Below are 13474 nucleotides of genomic sequence, written 5' to 3'. Positions count from 1 at the left end.
CCCACAGCAGAAGGTGGCACGTTCACCCAACCACCGTAAGGCCGCCGCTACGCCAGCCTGCAGCCGCTCCCCTAGCATCATAGCATTAGTTTGCACTAGAACATACAGGGTGTAACGAAATTATCCGGACATCTATTTTTTCGCCATATCTGCTCGCACAGTTTCTTGTTTAATGTTAGAAGCTGGAAAATTGGATGAATGCATATTATCACAGACGGTGTCTCGGTCCAAACTGTATTCGAGCCGGCCAGTTAGCCCCCGGGTCACAGAGACAACGCCACCACGGTTAACATACGAGTGCCCCCAGCACGGATGTCACGAGCGCAAGTACGCGTGCACCGGCGCGGCGGCCGCCAGCTCAGCTCCATGACACTCCTCCCCACCCCGAATACTTGCACAGCATGGACAAACAAATAAATATGCACCTCACAGAACAAATAACAACTGAAACAAAACGCCTACTCATAGCTCGCCACGTGTCGGTCTGGGTGCCGCAGAGTGGACCGGTCTCTCAGCCGGTACCGCGGCGCGCTGGGAGAGGGTGCGGACGGCGGGACGGTGGTCACACCCGGCGCGGACACCGCTCCGGTCAGCCCTGGCGGCACCGGAACAGGCGGCCGGCCAGGAGCAGGCGCTCGATCAGGAGCCGGCAGCCGGTCGGGAGTGGAGGCCAGTTGTCCGGGATCGGGAGCAGGCCGTGCAGATGCAGCGGCGCTCTCCGTGACCGGATCAGGAGCAGGTATCGGTGTTGCTCTGGAACGGAGAGGATCGTTAGCGACATGCGGAACAGCTGAATATCGCTCACGAACCTAATCGGCGTGCCGCACAATCACCCTTCCGTCATTTAGCTCCATAGTGACCTTAACTCCCTCTACGAACACTACACGACCGGGCGCCCACCGACAACGCTCCAATCCCTGCAATCTATCGACAGCAGACACATACACAGGGTCACCCGGGTTCAGACATCGTTCACGGGCATTTCGATCACGGTACGTCTTTTGAGCCTCTTGCTGTCTCCGTATACGCTCCTGCCTATCTGGTAGCACACCATCTAAATGAGTGCGTGGCACACGACCCAAAAATAAATCGGCGGGCGTACATGAGGTCGTAGTATGCGGTGTTGTGCGGTACCTAAACAGAAATCGAGAGACCTTGGTCTCAATGGACCCCGAGATCTGTTTGTACAGCCCGTTTTTGAAGCTTTGCACGCTTCTTTCGGCTAAGCCGTTTGATTTGGGTGATAGGCTGGCCGCTGGGTGTCGTTTAAGTGCCTGATCCCATTTACACTGCAAAACGTTTTGAATTGCTGTGATACAAAACACTGGGCGTTGTCTGTCACTAACACTGTTGGCACTCCGCAGCACGCAAACGACGCTCGTAATTTTTCAATCGTGATTAGTGAGTCGGAGGAACGAGTTGGGTAGACGTCCATCCATTTGGAGTGGGCGTCGACTATCACCAGAAACATCTATCCGTTAGCCGAGCAATAGTCTACATGGACTCGCTGCCAGGTCGAGTCGGCCACTGCCAAGGATGCAGTGGAGCGTCAGGGGCCCTACCCTTCAGTTCCTGACACTTCACACAACACTTCACGATATCACGAATGTCGTCATCGATTTTTGGCCACCAAACATACATTTTAGCCAACATTTTGGTTCTACACTCGCCAGCATGACCTTCATGTAACAACTTTAACATGGCACCCCGTCCCTGCGGCGGGACCACCACTCGTGACCCTCACAAAACACAGCCATCCTGCACACTCAGTTCACCTATACGGGACCTGTACGGCTGAAAATCAGGGCTGAGGGAAACACTATTGACATCCGGCCAGCCATCTCTGACATATCGATGTACCGCTGACAACACGGGATCCAGACCGGTCCACCGCTGTATCTGGGACACATTCACTGGGGATGAGTCGATGAACTCAAGTAAATGGACAGTCTCAGCCGGAATTGGAACGCTCGAACAAGCCTTCTCGTACGAAGGCAGCCTGCTAAGCGCGTCACAGTGGCCTTGCTTAGATCCTGGCCGGTACTCAAGGTGGTAATCGTAGGCCCCAAGCATCAGAGCCCAGCGGACCATCCTAGGTGACGCCATCACGGGCAAAGGTTTCTGCTCTCCTATGAGGCCTATGAGAGGCTTATGATCTGACGGTATAGTGAAAGTTCGCCCCGCTAGGTAATAGTGAAATTTCTTAACGCCGGTCACTACAGCTAATGCCTCTTTATCAGTCTGTGAGTATCTAGTTTCGGCGTCATTCAACGTGCGCGAATAGAAGGCCACAGGTCGCTCGCCCTGTGACGTCCGCTGACTCAACACACGGCCAATGCCGACCGGTCCCGCGTCACAGGCGAGAACCACCGGAAGGGCGGGATCAAAATGGGCTAGTACAGGAGGGCTAACTAGCATCTCTTTGGCTTTCCGAAAAGCAGACTTCTCTGCCTCAGCCCACTGCCAGGGCTGATCTGCCTTTAGAAGACGATAGAGCGGAGCCAAGACACTCGCCAGGTTCTCAAGGAATTTCCCATAGTAGTTGATTAAGCCTAGCCACTTACGCAGTTCCTTAGCATCCCGCGGTTCCGGGGCACGAACAATCGTGGCCGTTTTCTCGTCGGTGGTCTCCACACCACGGCTGCTTATCTTAAGCCCCAGATAGGTCACGCTGCTGACGCCGAAGCTACACTTGGCCTTGTTGACCCTAAAACCCGCTTCCTCCAGCCGTCTAAGAACCTGCCGGAGGGCCTCGTCATGCGCAGCGGCATCGACACCCGCGACTACAATGTCGTCCAAGAAGACACCAACGCCAGATACCAGCCAGGACAGTTTCCAGCGTCCGCTGGAACAGCGACACTGCACTCGAATAGGCGAAGGTCAACCGAAGGGGTCGAAGAAGACCCCTCGGGGTGTTAACCGTGAGATACTCGCGGGCCTTTTCATCTAGCGGAAGCTGATCATACGCGTTTTGGCCAGCGGTACGGTGCGATGCTTGAAGAAACGAGGCTGGACGTCCGGGTCTACGTCGATGCCGACTTCCCCGCCTCGATAGCAGCCCAGCTCCTCCTTGAAGACGTCAGCGAACTCGTCCAGGATGGGCTGCACACGGGTCTCCGCAGTCACTCGACAGATGGAGGGCCAGTCAAGCCTGATGTGTCCCAGCCAGTTCCTGCCGAACAGCCAGGGCCCGCCACCTTCGACTACGATGAGAGGTAGTCGCTGAGCCTGTCCGCCGTACTGAACGTTCACTGCAGCCTGCCCCATGACTGGCAGCTGCTCACCGCTGTAGGTCTTCAGCTTCACCGAACACGGTTCCAGCTTCGGCCCTCCACAGGGCCAGAGCTGCCGAAACCCGGCGTCAGAGCAGACCGACAGAGTCGCCCCGGTGTCCAGCTCCATCTCGACCTTCTGACCGTCGAGCGTTACCGGCACCATCAGCGGCGGTCGCCGGACACCGAGGCCGGTCCGGACGGCGAACATGCTGTTCACCTCCTCACCGGTCCCGGGACTGGAACTCCTCGGTTGCGTAGTGCCGTCCTCTCTGCTACCCTCCTGCGCGTCCGACCCTTGTAACGCGTCGCCATCAGCCGAGACATGGCGGAGGTGCTGCTGGTTCTTCCTGCAGGCAGCTCGGACGTGACCCCTGAGGCCACAGCTGTAGCACACCTTATCGATGAACGGGCACGTGTCCGGCTGATGATACCTCAGGCACCTGAAACAGCTCGCCGCCGTGCTGTCACCTGGCCCGGGCGTCGTCCTGTCACGCTGAGAGCGCAGCCGACCACCAGCTCTGGAGTCCGCTGCGCCGCCACCGCCGTCCCTGTAGCCGGCAGGAGCGCGGGCAGCACCCGCACCCCTAGAACTGCTACGCAGCCGCAGCGGACCCCGGGCACCAGTCAGCCGATGAACGGAAGCTCCATCTGCTCGCTCCTCAGCACCGCCGCTGAGCTCAGCCGCACTCGCTGCCGCCGACTCGTGTGCCTGGGCCAGCTGCTCCGCCGACTGGAACGTCAGCCCCGGCTCACTGAGAAGCCGCGGTTGCGGCAACTCGTTCCGTATACCACAGACCAAACGGTCACGCAGCATTTCATTAAGGACATTAGGTGCGAACGCACAGTCTTTAGCCAGCTTACGAAGCCGCGCTAGAAAACTAGCAACTGTCTCACCGTCATTGCTGAAGCACGAATGAAACCGGAATCTGGCCACTATTTCAGATTTTTCCGGCTCGAAGTGACTTTGCAAAACGCTGACCAGCTGATCGTATGTTTTCTCACTTACAGTGGCTGGAGCAATAAGATCTTCCAGCAGACCGAACGTTTTTGCGCCGATCGCACAAAGCAGCACGGCCCGCTTCTTTGCTTCTTGATCACTCCCGATATCTTGCGCCACAAAGTACTGATTTAACCGCCGCGTATAAGCACCGAAACACTCAACGTCCGCATCGAACTCGGGCGCCCTGCCCGCCATCGCCGCGTATTCGAGCCGGCCAGGTAGCCCCCGGGTCACAGAGGCAACGCCACCACGGTTCACATACGAGTGCCCCCAGCACGGATGTCACGAGCGCAAGTACGCGTGCACCGGCGCGGCGGCCGCCAGCTCAGCTCCATGACACATATCTCTGGCATCTGCTCTCAACTCAGCAGTGACCTGACCTTGCGAAATGACTCTTGCTCTGAGTAAGAGTCGAGTCGCCAACGGTTTCATTTGATAGTTTTCGGTCAAGGAAGTGGAGAGAAGGGAGTACAGTCTCTCGTTTCGTAGTAAGGCTAAGTGTTGGTGGCATGGTGGCATGAGCCAGGAGCTAGCTGGTCTGTCAGCAGCTGGACATCAGCAGCAGCCAGTAGCACATCTGCCTGAGGCGTAACAGACTGGGGCTTGGTGGCAGACTCAGTCCGGCCTCGATCGCAAAAGGCGCCCTTTGCCAAGTGGTGAGAAGAGTTGTCAAGATAGCGACAGGGAAACGCAAACAGACTCGAATTCTTACCAAGGCAGATAATAAGAGGTCCCACATCATGATTCACCAATGCCCGCCCTTTAGCTTGGTTTTGCTGCCCTTCAAACTGAAAAAGACAATGAAATTGACGGGAAAACAACCAGTCCACCACCTTTGGACTCAGGCCAGGGCGTGTCCACTGGTCGAAGGAAGAGATGAATGAGATGGCCTGGTCGAATGGGAAGCTGTTCGAGCTGCGATATCCGTTGAGCCGTCAAATTGACCATGTGTGGGCTGCCAGCAGCTCGAACGGCGTCGCCGGCGTCAAACATCCGGCCAAAATCCAGACCTGAAGCATGTTCAGCTGCTAAGTAATATTCAAGCTGTTCATGATGCCACAGAAAACCGATAACAGTGATAAGTATATATTACCGGCGCAACATCCTGGCTAGCGATTGGTTAGAGCCACTCAACCAGGCTGCACAGGTGGGATCAGTTTCTGAACGTGTACTGATGCCTGATTCAAGCCGCGCAGTTTTCATGCGGGGCGGCGCACCACCTTGAAGTCCCTAGCAGAATGATAAGTGATGCCGAGAGGACCTATTTTTCTTCAGCTCCACTGGGGGGCCAGCGGCATCACTGCGGGGGCTACGCCCCCCCCCCCCCACCTAGCATCTTAGAGGAAGCCCTGGGGGCTAACCATGTCTTTTGCCCCCCCCCCCCCCACCCACCCACTTTTACCCGAGGCCCTCTCGTCTAGGACGTCGTCACCTTCCAGAATAAACAAACTCGGTAAAAATAAGTTCCACGAATCCCCACGCACAGAGTCCAAGGGACCGAGACTGATGGTCTGAGAGACCCTTTTATTTATACTAGCCACAGCTGCACAGGAGTCCCCTGAGATAAATGGTCTGAGAGACTCTTCTATTTATACTAACCTAAGGCGCCCCTGGGATTGATGGTCTAACAGGCCCTGATATTTATACTGGCCGGAAGAAGGCCAATGAGACTGATGGTCTGAGAGACCCTTCTATTCACATTGGCCAGAGGAGGCAATTGAGACTGGTGGTTTGAGAGGACCTACTATTCATAAAAGGCTGAGGAGGCCCATGAACTTAAGGGTTTGAGAGCCCCTCCTATTCATACTAGCCAAGAGACGACCCTGAAATTAATTACCTATCTGCGAGGCTCTTCTATTCATACCAGCCAGAGAAAGCCCCTGGGATTGATGATCTAAGAGGCCCTTCTATCTATAGTTGCCAAAGGAGGCCCCTGAGACTGATGGTGGCCAAAAATGGCCTTTGAGACTGATGGTCTGAGAGGCCCTTCTATTCAAACTAGGCATGGGAGGCCCCTGAGAATAATAGTCCGAAGTCTCAGATACCTTCTCTGACTAGTGTGGACTGTGGATAGACGGGCCTCTCAGACCCTCAGAGGCCGGTATCCCTCAGAGGCCGGTATGGGGCATTAGAGCTCAGTGAGAGCTTGTGTGGTGCCTTCAGTGGCCTTGTGGAGCCGTTAGTGTTCTCTGGCGCCGGTGTGTCCTCACTCCTCAGTCACCGGTGTGGGGCATTTAGAGCTCAGAGATACTGGTGTGGGGCCCTCAGAGGTGTCGGTGTGGGTCCTTCAGATGCACCTATAGAGCCTTGAGAGTTGAGATGCACACGTGTGTGGGCCCCAGAGGCGCCGGTGTGGGACCTCAGAGCCACCGATATAGGGCCTTGAAGGAAATAGTTCATTTTCCTGAAATTTGTATTTTACTAGATCAAAATTATCAGAAAATAAAATAAAACCTTTTTGTATGAAGGATTATTTTCCATATTTTAATCTAGGAAGAACTATATTCTATATAAAGTTATGTTTATCGCGGAACCTTACAACGCGTTGACCAATCATATTGTGTAGTTCAAACCTACCCATGCTGATTGGCTGACGATGACGTGACTGCATTCCTCTGCAAGGCGCGCATTCCTCTGAAAGGCACTCTTTTTGGAATGAGAAATGGAATATCTTCGTCTAGGGTGATTGTTGAGCCGTAAAAGCCACAAAGAGCCAATCATCTTTGTGCTAGTCTCAGCTCAAGCTACAAAGTACAAAACTGCTATTCCAGTTAAAAAAAAAATGTGAAAAGTGAACTATTTCCTTTAAGAGACACTGGTAGGTATGACCTTCAAAGGCGCCGGTGTGTGGCGCTCATAAACACTGGTGTGGAGCCATTACAGGCGGGTGGAGCCGTTAGAGGCCGGAAGGGGCCCTTAGGTGCCTACAAGGAGCCTTCAAAAGCCGGTGTGGCACCCTTATGGAGATAAGCGTGTCTACTTAGCAGCCCTCGAAGTGCTCTCACGAGCTATGTGGGGCCCTACCGAGCCGAAATATGGCCTGATTTTTTTACACCCAGTTGCCGCTGCAGGGCTCTTAGGACTTTTATTATCAGGGACCTCCTCTGCATAGTTTGAATAGAAGGTCCTCTCAGACCATCAGTCTCGAAGGCCTCTTCTGGCCACCATCAGTCTCAGGGGCCTCCTTTGGCAAGTATATATAGAAGGGCCTCTCAGATCATTAACCCTCGCCCGCACATGGGGGGGGGGGGTGGTTGCCACCCCCTGGTAGTTTTTTCTGCTCTGCACTCAACATTTTAGAGCTAGATGCCTGATTTTTCGTATAGCTGCTCCTCTATCCTTTCTCGATGTCCACTGAAAATGTCAAGTCTCTGTGGTTTTGGGTTTCGGAGATATGACCTTGTTCATCAGGTCATGTCATTACCCAAATGACAAATACCCAATATCTTGCGTTGGCCATGGGTCTTGTGAGCTTTTGACACCTTGATTTCGGCCTTTTTTGCCAGTCTTACCTCCCCCTATCAGTGAACATGTTGTTCGACGATGTACGGATGTCTGGATTCGTCTTTTCCCAAAGAATCTTTTAAGTCTTTACCGCAAAGCTCTATCTCCAACAGGAACGAAATGGCGCGAGGGGTGGCATGGCAACCCCCCCCCCCCCCCCATGTGCGTTCTAGGATGGGAAAATGGCATGTGCGGGCGAGGGTTAATCCCAGGGGCTTTCTCTGGCTAGTATGAATAGATCAGCCTCTCAGATAATTAATTTCATGGTCTTCTCTTGGCTAGTATGAATAGGAAGGGCTCTGATACCCTCAACTTCAGGGGCCTCCTCTACCTATTACGAATAGTAGGACCTCTCCAACCACCAGTCTCAGGTGCCTCCTCTGGCTAGTATAAATAGAAGGGCCTGTTAGACTATCAATCCCAGGGGCCTCCTATGGTGAGTATAAACAGGAGAGCCTCTAGACCAATAATGTCAGGGGGCTCCTGTGGCCAATATAAATAAAAGGGCCCCTCAGACCATCAGTCTCGGGGGCCTCCCTAGAACAATGTGGAGAGGGGCCTCCCCAGATTCACAAGGACCTCTCTGACCATCAGTCTCAGAGGCCTCTTCTGACTATTGAGGATAGAGGGACCTTCTCTGACTAATGAGGGTAGAGGGCCTCCCAGACCGCCAGTGTCAGGGGCCTATTCTGACTAGTGTAAATTGAGAGCCCTCCCAGACCACCAGTCTCAGGGACATCCTCTGACTAGTGTGGATAGACGGGCCTCTCAGACCGCCAGTGTCAGGGGCCTTCCCAGACCAGTTTGGATATTGGGGCCTCCGGCCTCCTCAGATCCACTAGCGCCTCTCAGGCCATCAGTCTCAGGGGCCTCCGCTGACGAGTATGGATAAAGGGCCTCCTTGGATCAACAAGGGTCCCTTGGAGTCCGTGCGTGGAGATACGTGGAACTTATTTATACTGAGTTTGTTTATTCTGGAACGTTACAACGTCCTCTCAACTCGAGACGAGAGGGTTCCGAGTAAAAAGTGTGTGTGTGGGGGGGGGGGGGCGGCAAAACATCTGGTTGGCCCCCAGGGCCCCCTCTAGCATGTTAAGGACAGGGCAGGCACTGGCTATGAGGCTAAGATAAGACACATGAGGCACTTGAGGACTGGGTAGGTTGCAGAGTCCGAGGGCAAGGCAAGGCGCGGGTCTGAGGCTGTCATTACACAAGGCTGGAGAGTAGTGCAAGATTCAGGGCCTTAGAACACCTGATGAACACCACACCTGATGGCAGGGCAACACACACACAGGATCTTAGAGCAGGGCAAGAAACAGTACCTAAGGGCAGAGCAAGACGTAATGACACAGGTAGGGCACAAGGCCTGAAGGTATGGCAAGACAGGGTATAGGGCCTGAGGGCAAGACAAGGCTCAGGGCATGAGGGCAGAGCAAAGCACAGGTCGTGAGGGCAGGTAAGGGCATGAAGACGGGAGACGGCACGGGACCTGAGGACGGGGGACACCACAAGGCCTGATCGCAGGGCAGGGCACAGCGCCTGAGAGCAGTGGGACACGAGACCTTAGGGAAATGCAGTGTGCAAGGCTTGAGGGCAGAGTAGGACACAGGGCTGATGGCATGGGACAGCACAAGGCCTGATGACAGGGCAGAGCACAGCAGCTTAGTGCGAGGGCGGGGTCTGAGGGCAAGACAATGCACAAGGCTTAATGGCAGAATAGGACAGGGTCTGAGGGCAGGGCATGCACGTTGCACATGGGGCCTGGTAGCAGAACATGACAGGACAGGGCCTGAGGCAGGGCAAGGCATCAGGCTTGAGGAAGGACGCTGGGCCGGGGCATGAGGGCATGGGAAGGCACAAAACCTGATGGCAGGACAGGGCACATCACCTGAGGGCAAGGCAGGGCACGGGGTCTGATGGCAGGACAAGTGTACAAGGCTTGAGGGCAGAGAAGGGCACAGGGCCTCAAACTAGGGTAGGGCAGGGCACGGGCGTAAAGATGTGAAGACAGCGCATACAACTTCAAGGCAGAGTACATAAGGTATCGGATTTGAGGGCAGGACAGGACGGGGCACAGGGCCTGAAGGACGGGCAGGGCAAGGTACAAGACGTAAGGACAGGACACTGGGCAGGGCACATACCCTAGGGGTAGGTATAGTAGGGGAGGATATAACAAGGTGTACAACTTCAGGATAGGGCAAGGCACAAGGAATGGAGAGGGTATGTTTGTGCTTAGGTACATAGTAAATCAGGGCACAGAGCAATCGAAAAGCAACATATGTTACACAGTAAAAGACCGAGGCATGTTACTTATTTTTGCTAGCACTTTTCCGCTGACACCCTGTCATTTCAGTGTGGGACGCAGTAGTTCAAATTTCGCGAGGGCTACGTCCCAAAGGCAGGGGGCTGCGTCCCCAAATGGGACGCAGTCAGTTTGTTAAAATATACCCCGAGTGTTTGAGAGAAATTGAACGTCGCGCTTATTGGGAGGTCGGATAGACCCACCCATGCCCCTCAGTTAAAAAAAAAACTCGTAAAAGGTGGCCGATCGCGGCGAAACTTTTCGCATTCACGAGCTAATCAAAATTACACACATCATGACAATTATATGACCCCGAACCCCATGACCCTTGACCTATGGCGTGTTTCTCGAGACCATGGCATGGCGGAAACGCGATTCTGCGTGTTAGGCGTTAGCGCACATTATCTACGCGTTTTCAGACTATTTGTGTCTTAAAAACGCGCCAACTTGTGGGATGATTGTAATACCATGCCTTATGGTAGGTGTCAGGGTCGCATTAGGGTCAGGTGGTCAAGGTTACTGAGCTTAGATGACCTTGCTTCACCTTTTCAAGTTTCAACATGTATTAGTGTCCTTTTTGCAGATGTCGAATTTAGGATCCATTTTCAGGAGAGGTTTTGGTGCCAAAAAATATGTTACGAAGCTTCCCATAATACGAAGCTCCCTTTCAGTGGTGACTGACACCTACTTTGGCTACCTGGCATGACACCTAGGCTAGCTACTGGACACTGGTTGACCTGAACTTACCTGACCAGACCTACCCCCAGGCCCCAAATGCTGAAAGGGGATTCAGGTCCAGCGCAAAATTTTGAGCAAGATAGCATTAAAATTGGGAGGTTTGTATTTCCTTTGTATTTCATTTTTGTAACCACCTGGTCGGGCAATGTGAAAGGGTTACAAATAAATATCAAAGCATGGATAAGATAGGCTACTATTTTTATTTTTCTTAGTTAAGAAATGATCATCGTGTCAGGGCTATGACTAAAAATAAGTGGCCTAAATCCGATGAGAAAACAGGATTTGAGGGAACCCTAGGTTTGGCTCCTTGAGCCTCTGCCCCCCCCCCCCCCCAGTGAAATTCCTTACAGGAGGCCCTGTAGCCCCCGGCCCCCACCTCAAAAAGTAGGTGGGCACTTGCCCACCTGGCCCCTCCTGTTCCTACGCCTATGCAATTTTGTTAATAGCCAAACTATCAAAAACAAAACACAAACTAATGTTTGTGGAATCAATAGTTTGATTCTGACACCAGATTGCCTCCATAAAAAATCAATTTCCTGATTGTCTTTTAGCATGCTTTGCATAAAAACAGTCATTATTTTGACTGTATTTTTTTTTGTGTGTGTGGTTAGCTTCATCATTTTTCTTTGCCACCTGCTAGCAGCACTGCCAATCAGTGTTTTACAAGAAGCATGCCAATTGGGGAAACTATGAGGCAGAAATCAAAACATTGATTGATCAATAAATGGATCTTGTACCTATGACCATATATGGGCATAAATGCAGCCCCCGCTATGACGGGGTGCATTCAGTGTAACGGGACAATACTTGCAGTATTGAGTACACCCACTGAAGAGAAAAAGCTTCCATTTACCAAAGGATTGATAGTTAACGAGTAATACTTGACGATAGTGCGCACATTCACCCGAAAATGACAATATTTTTTGCAGGTTCTGGGCGTCCACTTTGGTAGACAATCAGCTGACCATTCCATAAATGGATCGGCAGTCGGCACTATGAAAAAAGTTTAGAAGTTTATTATTAAAACAATAAATACAAAATAGTAACTATTGAATAATAATTAATTTCGTTATAATTGACAATATTGTAAACAAATTAATACAAATAAATATAAATATGCAAAAATGATCAAAAACATGGCAGAAATGTAAAACTTTTATTGTAAAATAGGCCAAATATGAGAATGAGCTTTCGCTTTACAGCATCATCAGATTCATTATTTGATTCATCAGACTCAAATAATGAATCTGATGATGCTGTAAAGCGAAAGCTCATTCTCATATTTGGCCTATGTTACAATAAAAGTTTTACATTTCTGCCATGTTATTGATCATTTTTGCATGCTTATATCTATTCATCATGGCAAAAAGCACCATCTCACATATTAAAATAATACAAATAATAACTATTTACCATCTCTTACTTACTCACTTTTTCTGGCACGTTTCTTTCGATCAGCAATTGCCGTCAAACGTCGGTTGGCCTTGAGTCACAACTTACTTCATTAGGACCGCCAGTTATTGTGCGCTGAGTGAGTACAGGCCTTGTGTGAATCACAACTTGCTAATGTCTTATTTTTTCATTTGAAAGCTAGAATGCACGAAATCACGTCCCTTTTTTCGTTACATGGTCATGGCCCTGCCCACTCCAACCTTTCATTAGTCGATCAATATTTTGATCTGTGCCTCGTCCTTTACCCAACTGATGCACAACCAAACAGAACAGCTTCCAACAAAGTATGGTTAGTTTTACAATTGTAAGGATGTCCTGCTCCTTCATTTCAAAATGAAAAGTGATGTAACAATTAACAACACATGAGCCTAGTATCCACCATCTTCACACAACTATATAGCCGCCAAGATAAAGCAAAAAGGGATACCGGTATGGACTCTAGTCATGTCATGGCAGGCACAAGCTACCTACAGGCAATTTTTGCAAGAAGGTAGGTGGAAAAACAAAACAAAACAAGGAGACAAGTGACAACAATATGGGTGGGTGGAGTTCTTCTGGCTGTTTACTGAACCTGATCTATCATATATTAGGGAGAACAATATTTAGCTTACCTGTTGTAGACAGTAGACACACAACGACAACCATCCTTGAAACTGCACGTGCAACAACAAATAACGCTCAAAGATATTCCGGCGTGCAAACAGCTGCGCCGAAATTGTATCTCAGTCGTGCTTCCAAATCGACGTGGCACATCGCTGCCAGATCTTTTACTGGACGAGGAAGGCCTTTGAGTATGAAGCAAACTCTGGTGGATAAAATATGAACTAACAGAATCGTTTAATTGGCCGGGTTAGGGTAAATCTGGTTTAGGCTAACGTGCTCCAAAGTTAGTATAAACTCGGATCTGGGCTGTTCCTATCAAAATACACTAGTTTTAATTTATGCTATCCAAAAAGTTAGGGTAAATTAAAATAAATTGAAAATCGCCCAGCGAACAATTCTGATTGGGGCCCAATTGGGCTGAAGCCGGACCAGCCCGAGTACGGTACTTGGGCTAGCCCCGGTCCAGACTGGGATCTTGCTTGGTTTTTGACACACCTAGCCCAACGCAATTCCGAGTTTTGCCCAGTCGGGCCCCACTACGACATGCCCGAGCCAAGTCCGGGTTATGGGCTTCAAGTTGGGCTGAGCCCACGTCCTCCC

At 51.4% G+C, this 13474-nt stretch overlaps 1 long non-coding RNA gene across 2 annotated transcripts; it reads right to left on the bottom strand.

Moving 5' to 3' along the window:
- Window positions 1-220: 220 nt before the first annotated feature.
- On the bottom strand, window positions 221-13242 carry LOC122386046. 2 transcript variants are annotated; one of them, XR_006257324.1, is made up of 2 exons: window positions 12883-13242; window positions 221-753 (listed from the first exon to the last, which is right to left on the bottom strand). It is a non-coding gene; the product is annotated as an uncharacterized LOC122386046 (long non-coding RNA). The 2 variants fall into 2 exon arrangements; XR_006257323.1 differs by lacking the exon at window positions 12883-13242 and adding an exon at window positions 12247-12326.
- Window positions 13243-13474: the final 232 nt, after the last annotated feature.

This window comes from Amphibalanus amphitrite, unplaced genomic scaffold (assembly GCF_019059575.1).
Source record: "Amphibalanus amphitrite isolate SeventyFive unplaced genomic scaffold, NRLGWU_Aamphi_draft 000238F_arrow, whole genome shotgun sequence".
NCBI classification, from domain to species: domain Eukaryota; kingdom Metazoa; phylum Arthropoda; class Thecostraca; order Balanomorpha; family Balanidae; genus Amphibalanus; species Amphibalanus amphitrite.
The sequence above is the reverse complement of the archived record's forward strand: the minus strand, read 5'-3'. Positions and strand labels throughout refer to the sequence as shown.